Source organism: Canis lupus, chromosome 10 (genome assembly GCF_003254725.2).
Source record: "Canis lupus dingo isolate Sandy chromosome 10, ASM325472v2, whole genome shotgun sequence".
NCBI lineage: Eukaryota > Metazoa > Chordata > Mammalia > Carnivora > Canidae > Canis > Canis lupus.
Window position 1 is genome coordinate 48389515 of NC_064252.1, and position 7598 is coordinate 48397112.

Here is a 7598-nt window from a genome sequence, read left to right on the forward strand (position 1 = left end):
GTGTCAGTGGAAGTGTCTCACCTGACTTACAACTGCATCAACTCACTGTCCCAGTGGTTTGTGTGATGAAATGAAAGATTAGGATGCATGGGGTAGGTGGTGGGGGGGGATAAGGAGGGGGGGCAAAAGAAATACTGATGTAAGGATATTTAGATAGCAACATGAAGCATATGTCCCCAATTTTTAGGACCTGGGACTCTCACTGGTCCTTCGTGGCGTGAGCCAAGGAATTGGATTCATACATAATGTGATGAAACCTCTTCCATTTTCTGTTTTATTCAATATCAAATGAGGACATAAAAGCATTGCTTCTAGGAAGGGAGACAACTCTTCTTCGTGAACATTCTGGTCCAAAAACTGCAAGGAAGGATACTGATTAGGAGAAATGCGGGTGAGAGGAGGGAGTGACATCAAGACAAAGTATTGGGAGTTGTGAGAAAAGAGATAGTCATGTTTCGATTGGCCTGGAGAGAGAAGAGATCCTGGTAAGCCTTTCCTACAGGCTAATCCAAGGTCAGTGCCCCCTGAGAAGCAAGTTCTGGCCAAAATTTGAATTGGGCAGTGGAGGGGAGATAATGATGCTGGGAAAAGAGGTCTGACAACCTACATTCTTCCTTTGAAATGCTTAGGGGAGGAACTAAACCAGCAAAAGTTAAACCAAATAAAACCAGCATGCCCGTTTACCTCTTTAATTTACTCTCCCAAACAGATCATCATTTGGGCTATTCCCCTGAAGTCAAGCATGAAATCTATTTAGCTGGATAGCTACCCATTTCCTCTGACCTGCGGAAGAGATGGCCTGTTCTTTCAGAATCCCTGGAATGCCAGAATCTAGAGAAAACTGGAGCCACATGCCTGGGCTCCTTGAGATCCCCCCTCCCCCACCCCCAAAGATGGAGCAGACTTTCAGCACCACCCAACCTAGAAGCATAGCTGCTGACTCATCTGTGTAGGTCACTTTGTGACTTGAAGTTGCCATGGGTTAAAAGAAAATCTTGCCAACAGGAGTTTCTCAGTTTTCTGTGTCCCTGGGACCTTTCTGACTGTTGGTCAGAGTGTTTTAAAATGCATAAACTATATTGAAATAAGTTTATCAGAATGTTTTTAAGAAAATAGTTTGTGATACAGTATTATATTTAACCCATTAAATGCAAGATCTAGTGGTGGGTCTACTAACATCTGCAATATTGAAATAGTGGTAAGTGTGAATGATAAGCTATCATCTGCAGCTACGTGATATGAAGGTAGCTGTGATTTCTGTTGGTGACACAGGCACAGGCACTGCTGATGTTGCAGTTTGCTGTCTAACTTCATAACGTAAGGACATGCTAATTTTCAAATAGAGGTTTGTAGAAATGAAGATACCATTTTTTTTTACATCCAAGTTTATGGAATTCTCCTTTGACTTGATTGCATTTCCAGATCACTTTTTTAAAAGATTTTATATATTTATTTGAGCAAGAGAGAGTGAGCGGAAGAGAGTGCGAGAGAATGAGGGGGGGCGGGGGGAGAAGCAGAAGAAGGAGAAGCAGACTCCCCACTGAGCAGGGAACCCAGTGTGGAGTCCGATCCCAGGAATCTGGAATATGATCTGAACCAAAGGCAGATGCTTAACCGACTGAGCCACCAAGGTACCCCTCACTTCACTTTCAAGTGAAGAAACCTTTGGGGGGGGGGGGGGAAGAGGGGCAGTGTAGTAGTACTTTAGCAATATGTAATATAATGGTCATTTGGATCCGTTTTGATTGGATGATGTTGGGCCCACATTTGGAGTTTAAACGTTGAGCCTGTGATATTAGGTCTTGGTCTTAAAGTAAAAACTAATTTTATACCATAATCCAAGAGAGTAGAGATCTGGAAACTTGTTCCCTTGCCTAGAGGACACCAAAGGAAGTGTCAGAGATTACCTGCCAAAGCATTTCTGGGAGAAGTGTAACCAAAGCCAGGAAAGACTTGATAAGGATGAGTGGATCACCTCTGCACAGAAGGAGCACAGGGTGGGGCTGACTGGAATATGAAATGCACAGGGACCCAGGGAAGGAGTACTGGCTGCTGGTGGTGGGCAGGGAGACCCCAGCAGTCTGATAGTTTCAACCTTCAAGACTTGTGGCTACAGAGGAAGTAGGGTCAAGCACAAGTCAGAAAAAAATAGGACAATTCTGCTTATCCAGAGAGGAGTGAGACTACAGCCTCCACCACATGGAATCTACAGCAAGCCAGCAGAGCTGAAGGGATCTGCAGGAAGGCTAGGGGAAAGACCCACAGGTCAGGACAGAACAGCCTACAGCTTAAAAACTGCAAGCAGAGAGAGGACCCAAAGCAGACTATCTTACTGCAGCCAAAGGAACAAGTGATAACTAGAACTTCATTCAATTTTAGAACTCCCGTTCACCAGAAAACATCATCAAGAGAATGAAAAGGCAAACCACAGACTGTGAGAAAAATACAACATATATCCGATGAAGGATTTATACCTAGAATACATAAAGAGTTTTTACAAATCAATAAGAAAAATACCAACTAAACCAAAGTTTGCAAATATATTAAAAAAAAAAACATACACTCAACAAAAGAGGATATCCAAGTGGCCAGTAAAGCATATGAAAAGATGCTCAAAGCTATTAGTCACCAAGAAAATGCAAATTGAAGCTTAACTAAGAGACACACATGGCAGAGGGGCCAAAATAAAAAACAAAACCCCAAAATATCTATTGACAATATCAAGTGTTGGAGATGATAATCTCGCCTACGGAAATTCTCATGGGAATGGATACTGGTACAGCCAGTTGGAAAAATTTGTAGGATCTCCTAAAACAAAGCAGTAATTCATACCCTAAAGACCCAGCAGCTCAATTCCTAGGTATAGGCCCCAGATTGCATTTGTCCATCAGAAGACCTCCGAGAATACAGCATTAAGGTATGGCTCAGTAGGTAGAGCATGTGATTCTTGATCTTGGGATTGTGAGTTGAAGCCCCACATTTGGTATAGAGATTACTTTAAAAAAATGTTCTGGGGCACTTGGCTGGCTCAGCTGGTGGAGCCTGTGATTCCTGATCTCAGGGTTGTGAGTTTAAGCCTTCTGTTGGGTCTAGAGATTACTTAAAAATAAAAAAAAAATCTTTAAAAATATATTGCTTTATATATTTTACATGTAAAAAAATAAATATAAATGTTATATATATATTTATCAACTTTATTCATCATAGCACCAACCTGGAAACAATCAGACTGTAGTGTATGGTGGAGTATCATATAGCAACGAAAAAGATCCAACTATTGCTACACACGAAGTGGACGAATCTCACTGACATAATGTAGAGCAAAAGAAGCCAGAGTACAAAAGAGTACACACTGCATGATTCCATTTATGTGAAGGACAAGAACAGGCAAAACAAATCTATGGTGGTAGAGGTCAGGATAGAATTTACTTTTCGAAGGGGCTATTGATTGAGAAGGGGCACAAGGGCACCTTCTGTGGTGCTGAATTATAAATATTATTGACTTTCTGAAAAGCGATTTGGAAATGCAATCAAGTAAAAGCAGCTGGCCACACTGTAGATTCAGTCCTCGTAACCCTGAGGTTTTATATTACAAGAAGATTTCACTGGGCCATATGAGCATGAAGAGAGTGCAAGTCACAGACCAGCAGAAGATTTTTGCAATAGATATATTGACAAAGGGCTTATCTCCAGCTAAAAATGTGCAAAAGACTTGAAGTGCACTTCACAAAAGAGGATAGTCAAATGGCCAAGAAATATAAGGAAGGGTGCTCAACCTCATTTTTCAGGGAAATACACACTAAAAACCACAACTTGATACTAATACAGATCCACCAAAAAGACTGGAATTAACAAGACTGCTGGTATCAAAGGCGGCCCAGCATCTTGAGCAATGGAATCTTCTACAGCACTGATTGGAGTGTAAAATGGGATAAGCCAACTAGACCTCCTTAAGCTTCTTCACACATGCCTATCAGGTTGGGTCTCTGCATGGCTGGTCCAGGAACGGGGTTAAGTAAGAAGAGGAGAAGACCAGGGATCTTGGTTAATGAAGTCTACCAGGCTTAAGAAACCTTATTCTGAGTGTTGGGATTTTTTCTTAGATTTCTAGCAGAGTTCCTTATGCAAAATCCCAGCATTATTACAGCTTAAAATAAAGAGGAAGGGAAACTGGCAGAGCTTAGTTCAGATCAGTAAGGGAGAGGAGAGATCAGGTCTGCTGGTGGAAACGACTGAGCCAGCCAGAAAACCTGGGAAGATCCCAGAAAGCTTTGAAGAGAATGTGCAAGTCAGAGTGGCTATAGGGTTCTCGCCTGGGGCACCAAGTGAGAAGACCAAGAAAGCCACTCATCTCTTCCCACTGCTGTCCAGGAGGTGGCCCTCTCCCTTCTTAGAACTCCTGCCACCTTGGGTGGTGTGGACAACACACCCGTCCTGAGCAGAGGTGTTTCTGTCACCCTCACTTGTGTCTTTGACGAGCCAGTGCTGCAGGAACTGAAATGAGAGTTACATTTATTCTGAAAATCCAGCTGGGTGGAGGGGCGGGTGGGGGAGTAGAACAAGGGGGATAGAGGGAGGGTGTGGGGAAGGGGAACAAAGTGACCCAAGAAGCAAAGAAGGCCAGAGCCAACGGAAGCCTGAGGCCCAGCCTTCCAGCTATCCTCACATGAGCCCATCCATCAGCACACACTTCTGGTCACACATTGATGCCTCCCATGGAAATTGGTGCCGGGACGGACAGGCTCCAGAGTGACTCATAAGGAACAGCAAATAGCAGAGGAAGGCCAGGGATTTGACATCTGTTCTGTGGCCCATAATTAAAGCTTCTTTCCCCTAAACAATGAGGACAGTAGTTATAAGTACCAGCCTTTGTGTGTCACTGTCGAAGTATTTTTTCCTAGCTTGAGAATTTTCTCAGGAGATGCAACCAGTGAAACGGCCACCCCCGACTTCCCAGGTCACGTGTCAAAGTTCCAAGTTATCTTTACCCTTGAACGAAATGTGAAGTACAAGATACTAGTCCTCTTGCAAAGGAAGAGCTTTTGTTTGTTTCTTAGAGATACTATTAAACTGTCTTGTTCTGTTCATCTGGCTTTGAAATTTGGGAGACTGACTTTTCAAACTTCATATTCCCTGTTGTCACCATCCACTGACATGTTTTAGGCACCTACTGTGTATGGGATGCCGTGTTTCACATAGGAGGGATGTGTATAAACTCATGAAAATTATCAGTAGGATGGCCTGGAGACACTTTGTCATTAAATCCTAAGATACCATTAGTCGCTGATTCAGTCATTCAAAGAATGTTTACGGGGCCCCCAAAACATCATGTGTCAGGCGCCATGGAGGTGACAATGACACAGCTGAGAACAGAAATCATCTCTGCCCTCACAGGCTTATAGTCCAGTGAGGGAGGAAGGTTTTAATTTAAAAAAAAACATTCCCTTCTGTACACTTCACCCTGTCCCCAACCCCAAACTACCTGAAAAAGGTAGTTGCTGAATGTAGAATAATCACGGGTACATAGTGGGGAAAAATCTCACCGCACTTAAGAGGCCTATTGACTCGGGGAAGAAACAGGGAAGCAGATAGACCAAGGGGGCTGTGGCTGGCGTTTCCATCCTAAGTTGTATGGGGTTTGGGGAGTTTGATGGAGGGCAGCTGTGGCATCCTCTAAACTACGAGACACGATCCTGCCAAAGAAACACAGGGGTGTCACTATGCTTCTTATTTAGTTGTGAGAGGCCTATGTCCCCCATGTGGCAGAGGGTAGATGGAATCTGGGGCGAGGGGTGGGAGTTGGGGCCTCAGGACAGTCCGAGACCTTGACTGAGGTCCAGGAGAATACGGTTCTAGATCTTTCTCACCTCGACTCTCTGGCTGGGTCTCCACAGACAAATCAGAATGAAGGATGATAATTCAGCTAATATCGCTCCCCTACTCTTGAAAAAAGAGGGGATGTGTTTGCACGCTGCTGTCTAGTTTGGAAAGCATTTCCACGTGTCTGATCACATTTGTCCTAACAGTCTTTTGAAGTGGGCAACGCGGCCCATTTCACAGATGAGAAAACTGAGGCTCTTTCCTCAGGTTACATGATTTGCCCGACCCATACAACTAATGAAGCGGCGAGGTGGGGATTTGAACCCATCTCTGCTGCGAGTGCCGCGTCCTTCCCACAGGCACGATGCTATCATGTAAACTTGTAGAGTTGAGAGCACGGATGGGTCCTCCTGCCAAGGAACCCGGAACCCCCCAAGGTGAAAGTTTGCTCCTGACCTCGGTGGACGACACCGACGATTCCGCCAGGAAGGAATCTTGCGTGGGTCAGACCCTTCCCAGGAGGGCCCGTGTGCACTGAAGAGAGAACAGATGACGGGGACGGGCTCTCAGCCGCCAACGTGAACTCCACCTTATGGTTCTCTCCCACGGGCAGAAGGAGAGGGGACATTCCTGCTCCCCTAACCCGGCCAGCCCTATGCACATGGACAATAAATGGGTCACCACTCTGTGATTGGGCAGCAGCGGTCAGCAAACTTCCCATAAAGGGCCGGAGAGCAAATGTTTTAGGGCTTTAGGGGCCACGCATGATCTGTGTCACAACTGCCGAAGTCGGCTGTGGTGGCACCTGCACAGCCAGAGACAACATGTACATGCATGGCCTGGCTGTGTCCCAGCCAAGCTTTTGGACCAAAATGTGAATGTCATCTAATGTTCCCGTCTCACAAAATATTACTCTATTGATTTTTTTCAACCATTTCAAAATGTAAACATTAGGGATCCCTGGGTGGCGCAGCGGTTTGGCGCCTGCCTTTGGCCCAGGGCGCGATCCTGGAGACCCGGGATCGAATCCCACATAGGGCTCCCGGTGCATGGAGCCTGCTTCTCCCTCGGCCTGTGTCTCTGCCTCTCTCTCTCTCTCTGTGACTATCATAAATAAATAAAAATTGAAAAAAAAATTAAAAAAAAAAAAAAAAAAAAAAAAAACCAAAATGTAAACATTAGGGCACCTGGGTGGCTCAGGGGTCGAGCATCTGCCTTTGGCTCAGGGTGTGATCCCGGGGTCCTGGGATCGAGTCCCACATGGGACTCCCTGCAGGGAGCCTGCTTCTCCCTCTGCCTGTGTCTCTGCCTCTCTCTGTGTGTCTCTCATGAATAAATAAATAAAATCTTAAAAAAACAAAATAAAATGTAAACATTATTCTTAGCTTGTGGGCCATACAGAATAGGTGGTGGGCCACCTATGGCCATAGCCTGCCAACCCTGTTCCAGAGGACCAAAGAGGTCCCTGGCTTCCTGATACGCGTAGCACCCCTACGCGTATCAGGAATTCCACTTTGGCACTTTGGGTTTTGGGGTTAAACCATACTTCTCCAGACTTCTGTTTTAAGAAGCAGGCACTCTGACCCAGCGTATTAACTTTCTATCAACCTCCTTTTAAAAGTTTATGAGCTAAGTTAGAATGTAAGCGCTCAGCGGGCTGGGCTGTCCGGCTGTTTTGTTCACTGCTTGGCCCACTGTTAGCCCAGGACAGGGGACAGCGTTGTGTAGATACTCATGCCACAACTCTTGGTTGAATGGAAGGATGAACTCTCCCCCCT